At 37.7% G+C, this 20,616-nt stretch overlaps 1 long non-coding RNA gene across 1 annotated transcript; it reads left to right on the top strand.

The window, feature by feature from the left end:
• The first annotated feature begins 12,970 nt into the window (after positions 1-12,970).
• Positions 12,971-15,363, top strand: LOC135126612 (uncharacterized). The gene is made up of 5 exons (XR_010280090.1): positions 12,971-13,123; positions 13,176-13,343; positions 13,477-13,668; positions 13,787-13,946; positions 13,993-15,363. It is a non-coding gene; the product is annotated as an uncharacterized LOC135126612 (long non-coding RNA).
• The last annotated feature ends 5,253 nt before the right edge of the window (positions 15,364-20,616 follow it).

Here is a 20,616-nt window from a genome sequence, read left to right as displayed (position 1 = left end):
GTATAATCACTAGTCTACTAAAAAGTAGCTTGAAAAATTTTAAGTACTTACTTGCAAGTACAAGTAAGTACTTGTTATTATGCATGCAACTTGAAGTATTTACTGGAAAATTAAGTAAAACCTAGAAAATTTTTCAAGACCAAGTAATAAGTAAATACTTATAAGCTTATACTTATTATTATTCATACGAAAGTCAGTATTTACTTGTAAATTTCAGTATTTAGTATTTACTAAACTCTATGCATATCACTCATTGTTTAGAAGGTATCGCACTTAATTAAGGATTTACCGAATTTAATTTTAAGTTTTTGCATGCTGATTTTTTCTAGGATTAAATTTAATTAAAAAACGTGGGTTATGTTCATAGATTTTAAGAGTTTTATTAGTGGAATATAATTGCGTAGCGCTTTAGAAGATAGTTTTGCAAGTTGTTTTTCGTGTTGTGCGTAAATTTATTTTATGTTTTATTTTTCCGTTCATTATTTACACATTTACTCGATTATTCTTTTGATATGCTTATAATTCTTTCTTTTAATATATGTACTTATAAAAATGTTATAAATGTTTAGTTATTACCTCTTCCCCCAAATGCAGTTTAGCTCTTCCATTTCCAAGGAAATGGGCCTACACCCAAATAAATAATTTTGTTAGTGTCCAAAAGCTCGGCCGCGGTCAAAACTATTTGGGCACGACACTAGTCCGTTTGAATTCCACGGTGCGTGGGCGGTTGCCGAGAGTGTCATCATTCGAGCGTAAATGGCACTAAGCGCTTGGGTAGCGGACATAGTGTACTAACGAATGCGCGCGGCGTGGGGCCGTGGTTGAGCTTCAGCGTGGCGTGGGATGATGGCGTTAGGTGTTCCGTTACATCCTCCCCCTCAGGACCAAAATTATCGTCCCGATCATTGGTTCTCGACTGCAGGGTTTTTCCTAGGACGGCCCCGTTTCCGAATGGGCATGATGGGTGCAGGCGGCGCGCCTTCCTGGGTGGTACCAAGGTAAGGTCTTAGTTGGGAACTATGGTATGTCCCCAGTGGTTGCGAAGGATCTGCGTTGGTTCCGATCTCGTATGAAGTGGGACCACGGGCTTGAAGTACTCGATAGGGCCCATCTCGCCGAGGTGCAAATTTAGAGCTTATTCCAGCGCGGGTTTTGCTGAGAATGTGAGTTGTTACAAGTACTAAGTCACCGGGGTTGTACTCTGGGGCGGGCCTTCCCTTGTCAGCCTGACACTTTTGACGAAGCTGTCCCTTTTCGTGAGTTTCACGGGCTTGACTGAGGTTGTCGGCGAATCGTAGGAGACGAGTGGTGATTTCTTCAATAAAAGTTTCGAAGACGATGAGGCCCCGTAGGTCCTGGGTGACGTCGCCGACGGTCCGAGGCTCGCGTCCGAACATTAGGTAGACAGGGGTGAATCCGGTGCTGCTGCAAATGGCAGTATTCATGGCGAATCGGATTGCGGGGAGCTTATCGGGCCATTGGGTATGCGGATTTTTCCATATCTGAATGGCAAGGAGTGTTTTCATATCCCTATTCTTCCTTTCTATTGGGTTTGCCTTTGGGTGATACGTTGGGGTGAAGGACTGCGTGACTCCCAGACAGTAGAGGGCTTTCTGGAGTACAGTGCTGACAAATTGGGTGCCGTTGTCGCTGATGATGCGTCTGGGCACGCCATACCTCAAAAATACTTCGTTGATGAGGGTCCATGCGCACTTTTCAGCAGTAGCCTCGGTGAGGGCGAATAAGTCGACCCACTTGGCTGCGTAGTCGCCAATGATGTATATCCACCGGAAACCCTCTTCGGAGGTAGGAAGTGGTCCGAATAGATCTATGGAGAGGACCTCCATCCGTTGTTGCATTACGGGCGTCTGAAGTAGGCCTGCTGGTTGGAGGTTTGAAGGCTTGTATTTCTGGCATTCGGGGCAAAATGTGACGTGTTTTTCGACATCTCTTCGCATTCCTACCCAGTAATAGCGCTGGGTTATGCGGGATAGGGTGCGTTCTACACCTAGATGTCCGGCTGTTGGAGCATCGTGACACTCCTTAAGGACGGTGATACGCTTGTCCTTAGGAACTACGTACTGGGCTTCTTCGCTATCGCTGTCTGGCCCATAGTGATAGAGAACTCCTTGGGTTAGTAGGTATCCCTTGGAAGTCCAGGGTTGGGTTTCTTCGGCTTTCATCGATGATAGGGCCCCGATGATCTTTTTCAGTTCGGGATCTTCTAATTGTTGTTGGCGGAGTCGTTGGGCTCCTTCTGTAGGGAGGTCGATCTCTACCACATTAACCTGGCATGAACTAGGGACGATCGGTGGTCGAGAAAGTGTATCGGCGATCACGTTAGCCTTCCCTGGTGTGTACTGAACCATGAGGTTGAATGGTTGCAGCTGTAAGGCCCACCTTGCGAGGCGGCCCGTGGGAGTTTTTAGTGTCATCAGCCATCGAAGAGGTTGATGATCGGTGATGACAACCACGGAGCTTTCATCAACGTAACCGCGGAATTTCGTCAGTGCCCAGACGACCGCAAGAGCTTCGCGTTCCGTGGTAGAATAGTTTCTCTCTGCGTCCGTTAGGAGTCGACCGACATACTCGATAGGCCGTTCGTCGTTTCCCTCCCCCTAGAGAAGAGCTGCACCGACTGCATAGGCGCTGGCGTCAGTGCGTAGCACAAATGGTTGGTTGGGATCGGCCTGTCGTAGAATAGGGGCCGATGTCAACTTCTCCTTTAAAGAATTGTAGGCGGCTTCCTGGGATGACCCCCATTCCCAGATAGCGTCCTTCTTGGTTAACTGGGTGAGAGGCCTAGCGACCTCTGCAAAGTGCGGAATGAATTTCCTAAACCAGGAGCACGTTTGAAGAAACGTCTGGAGCTGCTTCAGGTTTATTGGAGCTGCTCGTTCGAGTAGGGCAGTGACTTTGTCTTCTGCAACCGATATTCCTTCTGGTGACACATAGTGTCCGAGATACCGAGTGCGTTGGCAACAGAATGCGCACTTTGGCCGTCTCAAGCGTAATTGGTATAGACGCAATCGTTCCAGTACCTGCCGTATATCTTTAAGGTGTTTCTCGAAGTCCTTGGATATGACAATTAAGTCATCAAGGTAGCCGAGGAGCGTAACATCTGGGAGTCCTGCTTTGAATCTATCAATTAGGCGCTGGAACGTGGCGGGTGCATTTCGTAGCCCAAACGGCATTTGAGTGAAACGGTACAGGTCAAATGGACATATGAAGGCGGTCTTATCTCGGTCTTGCGTCCTGACTCGAATTTGCCAATAACCAGCTTGTAGGTCGAGGGTGGTTATATGGCGACTTTTCCCAGCTGAATGGAGGAGGTCATCCATCCTCAGGAGTGGATAAACATCTGGAGTCGTGATCGAGTTCAGTTTACGGTAATCAATGCACAACCGAATGGTACCGTCTCGCTTGGGCACCATGACAACGGGGGATGCCCAGGGGGTATCGCACTCCTCTATGATGTCTGCCTCGAGCATTCCGTCGATTTCGGTCTTAAGCTGCGCCGTTTTTGCTGGGGTCAGCCGATATGATGGCTGGGAGATGGCAGTGTGTTCCCCAGTGGGAATACCATGCTCCATATACGGGGTTGGTGGTCTTTGCTCTCGAAAGACATCTTCGTACTCCTTGAGTATTTGGTTTAAGTGTCCGCGCTGTCCCTCTGATAGCGACTGGGCTTCGTTTGCGCGGAGGTGTACGGAGAACAGGTGAACTCGTGTAGTTCTACGGGGTTTCTCTGGGAAGAGGTAGTTCTGTTCGGTACTGACTGCGTCCCAAGCTAGGTATGCATCGTGCATCATATACTCAGTGGCGTAAGGAGCCTGATACACGTGCCAGCGACCTTGTGGGGCTTTCTTAGCAATCGGCGGCGGTGGACCAAAGCAATCGTCGTCATCGTCTACGTCCATTATTTCTGGCGCTATCTTTCGAGGGTCGAGTGGATCTGGAGGTCGCATGGACGCTAGGGCAGTTTGTGCTTTGGCGTCAGTGGGCACCTTTGTATCGTAGACCGCTTGCTCTACGAATGGAAATTCTCGTTGGGGTTCACCTTTGAAGTGGTAGCTTCGTCCTGCTAGGTCCAAGACTAAGCGTGCGTCTTCGATGAAGTCGGCGCCTAGAAATGTCTTCGTACCTTCATGACCCGAAATCATGGCGAACGTGGTAGGAATATTTCGGCCATCTAGACTGACCTGCGTTCTTACCGTTGGGACCCTTGTGGTCCGGGTCACTCCATTGGCTAGTGTGATATCTACATTTTCTTCGTCCGCGTGAAGTCCTCTAGCGGTCAACACCTTGAACAGGCTGGCGCTTGCGACACTTACGCATGCGGCGGTGTCGAGGTAGGCAGTTCCCCAGGTGTCTTCTATTTTAATGCGGATCGCAGGGTGGACTCGTAGCTGTAACTGCAGGTCGGGCAATTCGTGCGATATACTCCGGGCTTGTTGCACCCGTAACATCGGATGATCTGGCCTTCCTGGTTCTGGGACATCTTTTCCCTTTTTTGCTTGCGACATTCCTGTGCCGTGTGTCCGAAACACTTGCAGAACTGGCACTTGATCCTTGTTCTCTCTCTGTTGAGTTACATATTTGTCGGTGGGCAGGTCTTTTGGCTGGGGATAATTAAATATTTCGAGGAAGAGGCGGTGATTTGGGCGGCGCGGAGCGAAAGCTTTTCGAATCAACTCGATGGCGTGTTTCCACGATTCGATCATGCTCTTCACCCCGTTCCACCATTGGTTGGCCTCTCCTGTAAGCAATAGCGGTAATCCCGCTATGGCCGCTTGGTCACTGATTCCTTCTATATCCTTGAAGATATTTGCGGGTGTAATGAACTCCTCGACAGCAGCGTGACTACGGGTGCCATCGAAACGTGCCGCGCATTGGGTGAAGTGTCACGTATTGCTTTTGAGCGATGTCACCTCCGGGGGTGGCAGTACAGTTATTCGACTGAGCAATTCCCGAAACTGCTCTTGGGTCATCTGAACTGCTGTCATCGTGGGGTGGAGAAGTGGACTTTTTCGCGGTATCGTGATTAGTTTTTTTTTTTTTTTGGGTAGTTTAACGAGGGCGTGGTTACTTCTCGTGCCTGAAGTTGGGCGTCAATTATGTAACACACACTTGATAGTGGTGAACGGACGCAAACGCGTGCTTGTATTTACTGACTTTATTTACAACTATGTACAGGAATATTATATATATATATATATATATATATATATATGGTATGATCTAACTCAAAAGACTCCAAGGTCCAATATCGGCCGTATTCACAGCGCGCTTATCGGAGCCGAGGGATTATTCCAATTCAAAACCCAGTTCGAGTACCGCCTTTTCCAAATAAAACCTTGGGTCCATCACCGAGTAGTGCGGTTCAAGGGGCTGGAGCGAGTAGGGGTTGAATTCTTCTAGTCCGTTTGAATTCCACGGTGCGTGGGCGGTTGCCGAGAGCGTCATCATTCGAGCGTAAATGGCACTAAGCGCTTGGGTAGCGGACACAGTGTACTAACGAATGCGCGCGGAGTGGGGCCGTGGTTGAGCTTCAGCGTGGCGTGGGATGATGACGTTAGGTGTTCCGTTACATACTTTATTGAATATGATACAATGTTTTTCCTATACAAATTCCAGTGTTTCTTCTTTTCATTTATTTTATCAATGATGGATTTAGTGAACCACGCAGAGTGTTTAGCACGTTTGGTATTAACACTACATTTGGGTACATGTTGATCGAATAAATCAAAGATTATTTTATAAAGCTTATCACACGCAACATCCACATCCTCGATGCTTTCAATAAATGACCATTCGACTGACGATACAGCCGCATATAGATCTTGCAAGTTGGCTTTATAGAAGTTAAATTTGATGAGTTCTGATTTTTGCTTAACAGAAATATGTTCTTGAAGATTTAGTGAAACAGACGAATTTAATGCAGGATGATGTGGATCCTCTGGTACTAAAGGAAACTGACTTTGCTGGCAAACAACATTGAAATGATCAGTTGACAAAAAAAGGTCTAGTATTCTTGTATATGTATTAGTAATTCTGTTGTGTTGTCTAATACTTTTTAAAGAAATAAAATTACTATAAAGGTTGAATAAATTAGATGTCTTCATTTCTCTCACACATTCAGCGTATTCAGAGATATTGAAATCGCCCAAAATAATTAACGGGTTCGAGAAATCCAAGTGATTTTCAAGGTGTTCAAAAATTTGTATGTAGTTCCCAGTTTGCTGTGATGACGGAATATAAATTGCGACCACCGTTATATTTGATTTTTTGATTGAAATTTTGGCTGCCACTATTTCAATTTGTGGAATAGGTGATATAACATTAAGGGCCGGTTTATAGAAACGCGAGTTAAATATTTAATCCTCGATTAATTTAACACTGGATTAAAATGTGATTGGTTAAAACCTGCACGTCGCCTAGCAACGAACCTCAATTAAAAGTTAATCGCGAATTAACTTTAACTTCGGTTTCTATAAACCAGGTCCTAGTTTCTTAATAGCAAATTTGTCGTTTACTGCAATCAAAACCCCGCCACCTCTTCCACATAATCTGTCATCTCGAACTACATTAAAATAAGTTGGAAATAGTTCACTAGACAACATGCTACTGATTAACCATGTCTCTGTTAAGACTACAATATACAATAATGAGTAGTGGGAGAACTTTTCGAGCCTGTCAACTAATTTTTCCCGTTTTTAGTGATATGTGATGTTTTGTTCCTAATTCTTGGCTTCTTTTTACATATTTAGTGAAAATCATTATTCTTAATTTTTCTAATCTACCGATACAAATGCCGCCTTTAGGGCTATACATATAGTGTATTTAGCTTTTTATGATTTTCATTACGTTTGTTTATGGCTGATTTTGTTAATTAAATTTGTTTTTACTTCTCGAACGTAAGCTAAGGAAGTATAGTAATCGAGTCCATCGGACGAATGACCACTTTTAAGTTTTGTATATGTTTCATGACCCCTACAATACGATAAAAATATACTCCTATACTTGTAGTGTACGCATCCAGTTTCAGTCTTTTCGCTAAACGTTCAAATTTTCGCAAAAACAATTGCAAGGTATAATAACGTTATATTACCAACACCGGATATACGTCTTCGTGGCGCAGTGACTATATCGGGCAGAATGGCGACTTGCGGTCGTGCGGTTGTGGATTCGATCCCGAACTTGGCCGTTTACTTTTTTTTGCATTGGTAATACGCTGTGACTACTCTTCTTTTGTACTATGACTAGTATTAATCATGTTGATGACGTCATCACAAATTTTTTCAAATTAAGAACGAATCCTCTTATAGTTGGATTCATGTATCTTTTTACACATGTGATCAAAAGCTAACGTCCGAACTAATAACTGTTACTTTGTAGTAATTAGTCAAAAAGATGACAATGTTCATAACGTCAACATGACACAAATGTGTAGGCTCAGGCAGGTCTTTTGGTTTCGGTGCTTTCCGATTGGGTCGTGATTTTGTCTTTCTTTTCGAGTTTTAATCTTCGAAACCGTTCGGCGAGTAACGCCTAGAGCATCTGCAACTCGCTAAAAATTTGAGCGAATTTATTAACCATGAACCTTCAAGTGGTTTTTACTTACTTACTCGTTCTGTACCATTTAACGAGATTAAAGGACCGCCGTTTTCCTTCTCAAGAGCAAAATACTCTATAAAGTTGGACACGATGTCCTGGGCACGGGAACTCAAACGTTTGGCCGTCATGTTGTAGACCAAACACGAACAAGAAATAAGATATCAAAACATAAAAAATAGGACAACAAAACAAGAATCCTAACAACCAACGAACTTTCCGAAGAACTGAATAGAAAACTTGAATAGAACAACGAAAAACTGCGATTAACCACTCTGAGTAAAACCAAAAATGACAGTGACGTTTGATGAAAAATCGATGAATTATTATCAGTCACTAGATTGACTACATCAGTGCCTGTCGCACTATGAGGACGCATTTATTACGTATTTTATTTTTTTCTAATTCAAGGAACTTTGTGGAAGAGAATAACTGACGTAGAGCCTAGTTTGGCCTAATTTCGATAGACATACTATTTGTCTGGCTCTTCGTTTTTGTAATCCTTAAAACAAAGATTCTTATGGTAGGTGCTGTCTGAGCTTGTATGATACTTCGGTCACGTGTGTCAAAAGATACATGAATCCAACTATAACTTACAAGATTTTAAAGATTTTTAGAAAGTCTGGAGTCTTTTGAAACATCGGATTACTAGAAGTTAAGGATATTTACAACTTCTAGGATCTTTATAATTCTCAGGATCTTTAAAATTTTTAGGATTTTGTTGGCTCTTTCTTAAATTTGGGATATTAAAATTTTAGTTTGTTTACAATTTGGAATTTCACTATTTTTTCTAATGTATAGGATTTTTAAAAGTTTTAGAATGTCTGGAATCTTTAGAATCATTGGCCATTTTAAACACTTTAAGATTACTAGAAATTTAGAATGTTTAATATTTCTAGAATCCATGAATGAAAATTTTATTGTATAAATAAGTTAAATATAGTACTTGCATCACTCTGTACATAGTTTAACAAACATTGCAAACAGGGGCGGCTGGTCAGGGGCGGCAGGGTCGGCCACGCCGTACCAGTCATTTTAAAATACTTAGTAAGCGTTGAAATTAGAAAATAAAAAAAGAAATAAAGTTTGAATGTACATTAGGATAGATCATATATATTAAAAATATATTTTATTATATTGTAGGTACAAAATAAAGCATTTGTTGCTAATTTTAAATGCTGATAAACACGCTTTGCCGGCGAGATTTCGGCACGCCGTATCCAGGAATGTATTATGCTCGATGTTTCGACTTCGTAGCAGCTTACGGTTTCATCGTTCTCTTTGTCTAGTACACTGTAGTAGACAAAGACCTGGCGGAACGTATGTTGTGCCAGGTCCGGCGAAATCCTCCTTCGCCGTACCCAGCAACGCGAATTTAGTTTTTAAAACGCTTAATATTTAAGATAGCTAACCAAATTACAAAACAATAACGGCTTCGATGTTCTTCAGTGCATACTATTTTTTTTTTAATAATAATTGTCGATTTAATACATTTTGCTGTGTATGAATAATAAACGAAAAAAATTACATTAAATTATCTAAAATTTTATTTTTCGTACATAACTTAGCTACAACATAAATGCGCTTTTTCTGTATTTTTAGCATCTAAGCGTTTTCAGATATTTCAGAAACGAATTTAAAGTTTTAAATCATTTTAATTTTTCAATTATTCAATTAATTTATTTGACAATTTGTCATATACATTAAAAAAAAAATTAATGTAAATGAAGATAGTTAACAGTTGGTACTTTTATTATTACTTTTTTTTTATATTTTTTAACTGCATGTCATTATTTAATTATTATTATTTAATTGTGGATGTCCGGGGTCGGCAAGCCGTATAGCCGCCGGTCGACGCGGAACTCAGTAAAAATAATGTTTTCGGTGGTTCTCAATTAATGATAAAGCAGAACAAGTAGAATTAAGGATTAATAGTATTTGGAATCAAACTGACATTGTCAATTTCCTATAAAAAATTATTTTAACAGGTCGAAACATTTGAGATGTTTTGTACATCCTGGCACGTAAAATGTCAGTGGTTAATGAGTAGCAGCCATACATTACGAAAATATATAACACCAAGGTGTAGACTCAAAATATTTGGCCGACCCGAAATTTTGACCCACCAGCCGCCACTGATTGCAAATAATAGTTATTTAATCAAGTGCTTGGCACCAGCAATATACGTGTATATTTGGTTAACTACATCGTTATTTGAATTTTATTGAAAAACGAAAATTAAATAATAGTAGCAAAAAACACAAAAATTAAGGAAAATTTGCAAAATATACAAATATACAAATACGGGAAATTGTTACAACATTGCAAATCTCCAACAACAATTCAATAATTACTTAAGAATGAAATTCAAGCGTAACAATAAACAAACTGTATCTCTTATTTCCCAACAGTCAAAACATTACGTATCAAAGATTATGCATACACTCTTGCTTTTCTAAATGCTTAAAATCCAGCAAAAACGCATCCCAAGAATTAAACAAAATTAAAATTTCCGACGACCGTTCATTGTCTTTAATTAAAGTTAATTCATGAGAAGTTGAATTTTAAGAGCCATCTTTGCGCGCAAAAACAATACAACTTTACTTCTCCAATTCAAGTGCCGATCTGCTTACAAAATCAAAGTAAAAAATTTTCAAAAAATTTTGCAGTGATTAAAACTGTGGGATTTGGGGATTTCAGTCTAACCCTGTGAGAAAATAATTGTTTTTCCTTTTTGGATATTCCCCATAACACAAAGTCCGCTTAATGTACAACCTGAAATCCGCCAAATTTGACAAAAAAATATTGTTTGCATCGAAGTGATTGGTTTTAAGTAGTTATTAATATCTCAACACGCAATTTATCGACTCTTTAAAACATGTTCACTGATCTATTTCGAAACCAGTTAAAAATAGCAAAATTAATTGAGCAAATATTTATTTGATGTAAGCACCATCGATTTTTTTACATGTTGACGACATCAGCTTACTTACACTCCACGGGATTTTCAAAAATAAATACTCAAGAGATAAAGCAGCACATGTTTTTTAATAATTAATCTCGTCAGCCTCAATTAAAACACGATAAATGGAGTGTTACACAACGATCTTATTCATGCACAGTTCCCGTTGTAGTAACTGCATACAACAATTTATGAACGACTTTCTATTTGTACTCAACAGGTTCTGACGTGAATCGCTATCTTCATTATAAACAAGATTAAAAAATAGCACGTGGCAAAATTCGAATTTGGCGCGCTCGCTTAGGTTGGCAACGAAAGCGTTACAATTCACCGACATTTGCTCGAAAATATGAAGTATACGCACGTCTGTATTATAATAGTGATAAAATAAGAATTATAATATTCAAAACATTTTGTTCGATTGTGATTTAATTAATAATTGTGGTCCTTTATTTTGACAAGACAAACTCATTCACATCAAACTAATTTCTACGTGACATTCTTTCAATGTATAAACATAAATAAATACTTGAGTTTGCTATTACCTAGTGCTGAAGGACATTTTATCCTGTTAATTATGTGCTTTAAATATATTCTAATTCTATGTTCAGTGTACGGATAATGACCCATATGGCGCAGGGACTGCAGGGGTGTTATTTATGTCGCTGGTTTTTACTTTGCAGCGGTTATCACAAAACGAAAATTGTAAAATCAAATTTTGTATTTTTTTTAAAGAGCTGGATTTGTCGGATTGTACTTACAGCCTTCGAGCAATTTTTTAATGATCAAATTAAGAACCTCATTTTCCAGAAAATGTGAGAATACCCACGTCTTTATTTAATTATGATCAAATAAGCACAGTATAAATAAGTATAATAATAATCATATTCAAAACATTTTGTTCAATTGTGGCTTAATTAGTAATTTTAGTGCTGTTTTAAGGAAACAACTTATTGAAATTAAATAAATTTTTACGCGTCATTCTTTCGATGTGTAAACATGAACAATCGAAGTTAAGCATGTACACTGATAATAATACACTCTTCTCCGTTGGTTATTTGCTTTGAATATATTTCATAGTCTCTGTATATCTGAGGACGCAACTTCCTGGAATTTGCAACCCCGCGGCACAGGGGGTTCGAGGTGCCACTTACACTACTGGTTTTGAATATACCGGGTGTCTGGAAAATGTCCGATTAACTCAGCGCTACGCTCTTAACAATCAGCTGGTGAGTCTGGGAAAAATAGTAAAAAAAATCCTCATATTTTGTTTGAGTTACAATGATTTTAAAATTGGTTCTTTTGCTACGTTTAACAACTAAACAACTCATTCATTATCACAATAACTATTAATAAAACTTTTAGTTAATATTTTTCTCGCCCATGGCCATGTTTAATTACCATTTCAGTTAGAATGCACAAATATATGGTATATACTGTGATATGGTTGTGATGTTTTTGTAATAATTTGATAAAATTCCATTTGACAACAATGTTTGTCTGATATAAAGCGAAGGTGGATTTCAGTCACCATCGTTAGTAAGAAATCAGAAAGTAAGCCGGAGGTATTCACGCATTAGGTGTATGCAGTGTTGCCTATTTTACTTTTATGAAAGTACGTTTTTTTCGTAATCTACATCATAAAGAATTTTTTTATTATTTTTTGGGACTTCCGAAATACAACGTACTGAAGAGTTAATCCGCCATTTTCCAGACACCTGGTATAAAGGTTATCAGAAAACAAAAAAAATTGGAGTTTGTTGGAACATACTTCAAAAGCGAGGGAAGTTCTGTCGAAGTAACTTTGGACCATTTTTTTTTATTAGTGTTTCACGGATACGTCGCTTTGTTGAATACGGAGCTTTTCGCTTTATCTGTCATCAGGTGGGTTTGTTTAAATTCTTAATTTTTACGTTATATTTTTGATTAAATTTTTAATGTTGCGTAACATGGACGAGAAGTATCCTGAATGTAATGCCAGCGTTGCCTCTGAAATTTCGTTGCTGTAGGATGGCTGTGATCGATCGATGCATTTTTCGTGCGTAGCGTTACTCCCCCAATACGGCTGCGGCGTGTGATAGAATGTCCTCGCATCTAAAAATCTTGTGTGCTGACTGTGATAACAATTTAAAATTGGTCGAATGTTATTTCTACAGAACTTCCCTCTCCGCTTTGATCCCCGGTAAAAAAAAAGCTTAAATTTAAACCCTATACAATATGATAAATATTTCCGCCACCTCTTAAAAAACCGTCAATATTTAAGTTTTAGTGATTAGAAGAATACATCTGAGTGATAAAAAAATTAGTGTTAGTCATTTCCAGCGATCTGGAATCCCTAATACAATCTAATGTATATATACATGTAAGGATAAGGATTAATTATGCTCACTCTTATTGAATCTAACGCGCAATTAGGTCGGTAAGTTAGATCTCTGAATGCGATGATTAATTATGGCATGTCGCAATGAGTGACGAAGCAAGTTAGATTTCATGCAATAATATAAAAGATTGTGAATAATAACTTTGAATGTTGTTTCGTTGTTACAGGTAGGATTAGGAATTAGATTAAATAAGTACTTTAATAAAAACGTTGTTACAGTTACAGAGAAACAATTCAAGTTTTATTCCCTTCTAAAGAAAAGAAAGAAAAAACGGAAATAACCTCGCATTACATACATTTATTGTAAAGAATAAGAAAATCGAATTTGCAATTGCTATTATTGAGTCAAAGATTTCGCAAATTAATACAACCTTCTCAAGCAACCAGGTATGATTATCTGTCTACAATAAAATGTCGTGTCCATTTTGTTTATTATTATCGGCCGCTAAGCATGGACACTAACATAGTATAGTTCCTACACTCCAATAGTACCTAGTAAAATTTTATTGGTATTTCAAAGTTAACCACCAAGGACCCACAAAACCATAAATCACAAATTCAGACGCAAGAGTTCAGTTCGTAAAGGTCCGTACTGACGCTTTTGACCCATCGTTCGAAGGATACCGAACGGTGATAAACAACTTGATTCTTTAAAGATTTTCATGGCCAATATCTCTGTTAGTTATGGACGGATTTGTATAAAATTTAAAACGTAGATAAACATAATATGTGAAGACGAGATTGATGACAATAAAATGACTTTATCTCAAAAAACGCAAATTTTATTGTCATCAATCTGTATAAATGTTTTATGCAATATGAATCTTTAGGTAGTTTACTAGAAGTATGTAAGATACCGATTACAACACAAGAAACACACCTGAAGTCTTAGCAAAATTAGAAAGTTGTTAGATATAACAATTTCAATTTCATTTTCCCGGAAGAATTAAGAAACATGGGTACAAAGATAACAATAAGCACTTAACCCAGGTAAACACATTTATATTTCTTATCACCCTTCATTTTGTATTTACAGCTCTTCATCATTGCCTACCCACCCTCATTACTCGTCTAGCTCTTAGATAGTAAAACAGATTTTAATTTTAAATGTCGGTTAAGGGTTCGTCGGACCGAGCCCGTATTTCTGTTTTATAAATTAGGCAACTCACAATGCAAGCATTATGGAGAGAATTAGACAGCTGTCAAGATTTTTCGAAAATATGGCTGTGTGGCGTCCTTTTGACTTTGAAAACATTCCATCATCTTCGAGAGTTAATGAAAGTGATAGAGGAAGTGATATAATTTTGTGCATCTCTGAACTAGAAACTGAAGAAACACATGTTTCGGGAAAAGATTAGAACCGGGTACCCGCGAATCAATAGTTTCCGTTCATGAAACTTTAGTTTCCGAAAATCATCGGTCACCAATAGAACGAACGGTACAGTTACTGAAATTATCTTACAATACAGTAAAAAGTGTTCTGTGCAGTAAAAATCCAACTCCAAAAGTTCAGGCGCGGATCCAGGGGGGGGGCAATGGGTGCAATTGCCCCCCCCTGACACACGACCGAGGTACTTTATTTTGACCAATTTCAAAATTTTGAAATCATTTCATTTTGTAAATACAGTACAACCTCTATAACCCGAACTCACGATTGTCTCAACATCCAGTAATCCGAACAGAGGCCATTTGAAGTCGATGCCTCTTTAATCCCAACAAAAACTCTGCAATCCGAACTGAACTTGAAAACATGCATCTACTTCCAAAAATGACGCAAGATCTTTCTGCATATGTTGTATGGAATATTTTGAAATTTTTAAAAATTGCGATATTTCAAAGCACTGAATTAATTAACTAATTATGGAGAAACGGTTGAAGTTATCGGAGACCCGAAATCTACAAGAGAAAGTATTTGGTTAAATTTCGAAAATCGTCGAAAATGGGTCGAAATTTGCATGAGAAAAATTTCATTTTTGAAAAATTTTCCTAAAAATTCTGAAAAAATTCAGGCTGATTCCGACGTGCTGATTCCAAAAATATACCATGTTTATGGTAACGGAGCAATATTTTCGGAAAATTCGCTGTAAAATTCGAATTTTTCGAAATTTTTAAAAATTGCGATATTTCAACTGGACGATACTGGAAAAATGGTTTAAGTTATTGAAGAAATGAAGCCAGAAGTGACTTCTGAGGTCCAAAATCTATAAGAAAATGTATTTAGTTAAATTTCGAAAATCGTCGAGAATGGGTCGAAATTTGCATAATGGAGGTAATACGAATACATAATGGAAAATTTCATTTTTGAAAAATTCATCTAAAAATTCTGAAAAATTTCAGGGTATAGATCCCGGGGTGTTTATTCCAAAAAGATAGCGTGTTTATGGTCACGGAGTAATATCTTTTTAGAATGTATCTATTACCCATTGTTGCTTAAGAATTCTTTAATTTTTGTTTAATAAAACTTAGGTTTATTTCTTGAAGTTTGTTTTCAGTTGTGTATGAAGCTGTTATTCAATTCCCTTTCAGATTTTTGGGAAAATCGCTGATCCGAACAAATCGTTAATCCGAACACACCTCTTTCCCAATTAGGAATTAGGATTATCGAGGTTCTACTGTACACTATACGTGTAATGAAAAGAACCAAATCTCACCTATGTTATGTGAAAACGAGTATACTAGCTAAAATTTTATAAATTTTTTTGTTTAGAACGAATTTCTGGTGGATAGGTAAAATCACACAAAAATTGCCCCCCCCTGAACGAAATCCTGTATCCGCGCCTGCAAAAGTTTACCCCAAAAAATTCCGTAAAGTTACGTCCAGCCGATTACCACGAGGATATGACGGCAAATCTATTTAAGAAATGGTTTCAAGCTTTCAAGAGCAACTTATACACAATCTTCTAGCGGGAACCATCATAGTTATGGACACGATATTAATTATTCTCGCCAGATTAAAAAAATTCCGAATACCGGAACACGCAAGGTGGATATTTTGGAATTTCTTTCCACCAAAAACGTCATTGTACCGCCTGAAGTAAAAACAAAAAAACAATTTTTGGATTTAGTAAAGTCTCACAATTTCGATAAACGGTACGCGATTGACGAAATGGCACAAGCAAATGGGCACAAAGTATTGAAACTTCCGCCGTATTTTTGCATATTCAACCCGATCGAACTAATTTGGGGCGATCTTAAACAGGCAATCCGAAAATTTAACACACGTCCAGAAAGTTCACCAGCGGTCATCGAGTTGATTAGAGACCAAGTTTCATACATTACACCAAATAAATGACGCAAATGTGTGGAACACATTAAAAATACTGAAAAATCATTTATTACCACGCCACCGTCCAACATTAATATTTGTTTGAATACTGAAGATTCTTCTGATCTTAGCGACTAGTTTTTTATTTTATACGTAGGTAGTATTATGTTTATATAATTATTTAAATAAATAGAAATCTTTCATTTAAAATGGTCATGCACCAAATACAATAATTTTTAATGCAACCCTGGATGTTGTCAACCAACTACAAACACTGGGCACTGGCTGTACCCTCCTTTTATTGACGTCATTATCCCCCTGCGTTGTCCGACAATCCGTCAAAGTAGCGGTTGTAAAATTTTACTAGGTACTGATGTAGTGTTCTTTCAATACATCATGTGCCAAGTGTAGAAAAGTGAAGTTTTACCAAACGAGTATGATTGTTTGAGTACGAATGAGCGAAGCGAGCGAGTAACTTAAAAACCATACGGGTTGTGAATACATAATTTTCTATCGAGGCGCGTATATTATTTTTTCGTACTTCATAACCAGATATTATTTGCATTAATAATTTTCAATAAAAGTCAATTGCAGATAAAAACTAATAGTAGGTAACGCTTTTCAATAACATAACAACCAAGCAGAACTTGTTTTTTGCGACAGTTAAACAAATTTAAAATAAAGCAAAAATGGAATAAACGATTCAACGAATATTCCGGTGAGTGTGAATATCTTGACTGCTGCCCATGAAGCTGAAATAATTGTATTTTTAACATATATATATATAGGGTGATGCACGAGTAGTCTGAAAAAATTTAAAATGCAACCAACATTACATGCCGCACCTTACGTGGATTCAAAATTCTATCTATATTAATAAAAATGAATCGCCGAAATGTATGTACGCTCATAACTTCAGAACGACTGCACCGAATTGGACGATTCTTTTTTTTACGTGTACCATATTGTCAGGACAAGGTTTATATGTAAGAAAATTTATAAAAAATGAGACGGCTTAAAGATAAAAAATTTTTAAAAATTTTGCATGGGAATCGCCACTTCGAATGAATTTGAATAGTTGGCGTTCCTGACGGACCTGTCGTTTGACTGACGTGTCATACAAAACTAATTCTTCCGTGCGATTGTGAAAAGTGTATTGCATTTCAAATCCTTCTTTGTTTTTTCGTAAAAAAAACGTCGTTTATTTTAAGAAAAGTGTTGGTTAAAGTGAATTTAGTTACGCATTGCGAAGTTTCTTATTAATTTTGAACTGCCATTCTATTTACCTATGTTCACTTTGTTGGTTTCGACAAAACCTCAACCTTTACCGTTATTCGAGGATTTAATTTGAAGTTTTCAATATTTTAAAATTCTCAAGACAAAATTTACAGATTTGATTGACTGCGAAAATAATTCTGTGTCGTTTTATGAAGTTCATTACAATGCCGAGAAGACGACAAGCTGACATAGGTCCACGAAGTCAATCAAATGTGCGAGGAACTGCCTCAGGTACAAATCGCAGTGATTTATTTCATGGGTAATTCGGATACGGAAGTTGATCAGCGTTGTGCTCATAATCAACATAATCAAACATTGAAGCGAGATATTGGATGGTATGAATAAAACTGAGTAGATACTCATATTCGAAGTACGAAGTACCTACTTGCAAACATTGTATCTCCCTGGACACAAATTGAACAACTACGCGTTTTGTGAGCATTTAATCTAAAAATGGGCATCGGCGTGGCAAATGACTATCTGTCCTTATAAATAATAGATTAAATGTAATATATTTTTGTTTCCTTAAGAATATAGAGTTAACAAAGTTAGTTGAGTTACAAAAGTCTCTCTTGCTCCACGTTGGCCACCAACGAGCGATTTTCATGATTTTTGTGAAACTTTGCTGGTTTCGAATTTGAATTTTCTGTCCTCGATAGTTGATGCTCAGCAAGAACCACGGGAAGGTCTGGAGCAGATCTCGCTAGGAAAGGAGAGGGCAAGGATTTGTTAATGAGGGATAGAACGTTATACAGTACAATACAATGGAAATACAATACAGGTACCTACAATCTAACTACAATACAGAATACACTACAGATACAGATAAAATTCAGATACAATACAAATGCAAAGTTAGTACCCAATACACCACCGGAAGAAATTGCACCAAAAATTGAGAATGTTGCAAAATGAAAACCCAAGCAAGCACACCGATGGAACTCGGGACGAAATCTACAGGTCGCAGCGCTCACACGCCCAAGGGAGGAACGCAGCCGCATAAATCCAAGGTCGTCTTACCTCATTCTCAAAGAGCGATACAACCCAGCGTCTAAGGGCCAACAGAACCCCCCCCCCCAGGCCAGAGCGTCTGACGACATGGAGAATTCAGACTCGGAACCAAAGAATGCACTGTTGGAAAATTAAAACCCACGCAAATGCATCGTGAAAACAAAGCATCAAGACCCAAACAATACGAGGAGGTCTGGAGTGCGTCTTGCCATTAAAAAAGAGGACTAGAGTTTGATAGCATGGGTGAAGGACACCGTATCTTGTAAATTTGGACGCCGTAGTTTAAAAATGATGCATACTGTATGTACTGAATGCATGTTATTAACAACATATTTCAAAAAAAATCGGGCATTTTTGGAAAAATATCCACTTTCTTTCGTGTTCACAGCACTTAACACAAAAGATTTTCGCTAATATTTATTGACAATAAATTAGAAATTCGCGAACACGTGCTACTTTTAACCCAAAACGGAGCTCCAGTGTTGCTGCTGACCGGAATCAAAACTGAACAGAAAGGATCGAAAATGTGACCTTTCATCAGGTAGCTCACGTGACAGTGACGTCATCGTACGTCACGATGAGATTGCAAAAATTATTTTTCATATTTTAGCTCAGAAATTGTACATTTTTGTGGTTAATTTAACAATGTTTAAACAAACTAATTTGTTTTTGCTAACCTCGTGTTCTTAGGAAAATGGATTTCGGTTTAATTATCATATATTGATAGTTATCGTATTTGAACATTATGAATTATATTAATTATGTTTAAATTTTATTTAATTATACCGCGAAAATGTATAGCTTTGACCCACCAACTTCAATCGTTTCGAAAATTTTTCCAAAATTTAAACTTTGTCGAATAAACGAATCATGGAATCCGATAAATTAAAACTGAAGTCGTACTTACTTTGTTTTCGGTCCTTTTCGGAAAAATATCCATTTTCGTTCGTGTTCACAGCACTAACAGAACATATCTTTCGTAATATGTATTAATAATAAACTAGAAATTCCCTAAAACGCTCGACTTTTACGCCAAAAGGAAGCGACGATCTTGCCGGCATCAAACAGAAATTAATACTGAACACAAAGGACCGAAAAACGTGACCTTTATACAGGTAGCTCACGTGACATTGACGTCATCGTACGTCACGATGAGACTGCAAAAATTATTTTTCATATTTTAGCTCAGAAATTGTACATTTTCGGGGTTAATTTAACAATGTTTAAACAAACTAATTTGTTTTTGCTAACCTCGTGTTCTTAGGAAAATGGTTTTCGGTTTAATTATCATATATTAATATTTATCATATTTAAACATTGTGAATTATGTTAATTATGTTTAAATTTTATTTAATTATATCGCGAAAATGTATAGCTTTGACCCACCAACTTCAATCGTTTCGAAAATTTATCCAAAATGTAAACATTGTCGACCAAACGAATCACGGAATCCGATAAATTAAAACTGAAGTCGTACTTACCCTGTTTTCGGTCCTTTTCGGAAAAATATCCATTCTCGTTCGTGTTCACAGTACTAATACAACACATTTTCACTAATATTTATTAATAATAAATTAGAAATTCGTGAAAAGGACCCTACTTTTAAGCCAAAACGGACTCTGATGTTGCTGCCACCAAACCGAAATCAAAACTAAACACAGAGGACCGAAAAATGTGACCTTTTATCAGGTAGCTCACGTGACAGTGACGTCATCCTACGTCACGATGAGATTGCAAAAATTATTTTTCATATTTTAGCTCAGAAATTGTACATTTTCGGGATTAATTTAACAATGTTTAAACAAACTAATTTGTTTTTGCTAACCTCGTGTTCTTAGGAAAATAGTTTTCTGTTTAATTATCACATATTAATAGTTATCATATTTAAACATTATGAATCATATTAATTATGTCATTTCTGCAACTCTTGAGTTATTCTCTAAAATAAATTAACTGATCCTTACATTTTTTTGAGTCACTGTAAAAGCAAATCAAATGATATGACGGCATCAAGTTTTTGGGCTTGATAAACAGATATATTTTGATTAAAAACGTACCATGTTAAACAGTAACTTCAAAACGTCTGCAATATTTCAAAATTCAGTT

The sequence above is a fragment of the Zophobas morio genome, unplaced genomic scaffold (assembly GCF_036711695.1).
Source record: "Zophobas morio isolate AGI-343-1 ecotype UQ-CSIRO unplaced genomic scaffold, CSIRO_AGI_Zmor_V1 ptg000011l, whole genome shotgun sequence".
Classification (NCBI taxonomy): Eukaryota; Metazoa; Arthropoda; class Insecta; order Coleoptera; family Tenebrionidae; genus Zophobas; species Zophobas morio.
This window is presented reverse-complemented; position numbering and strand designations above follow the sequence as displayed.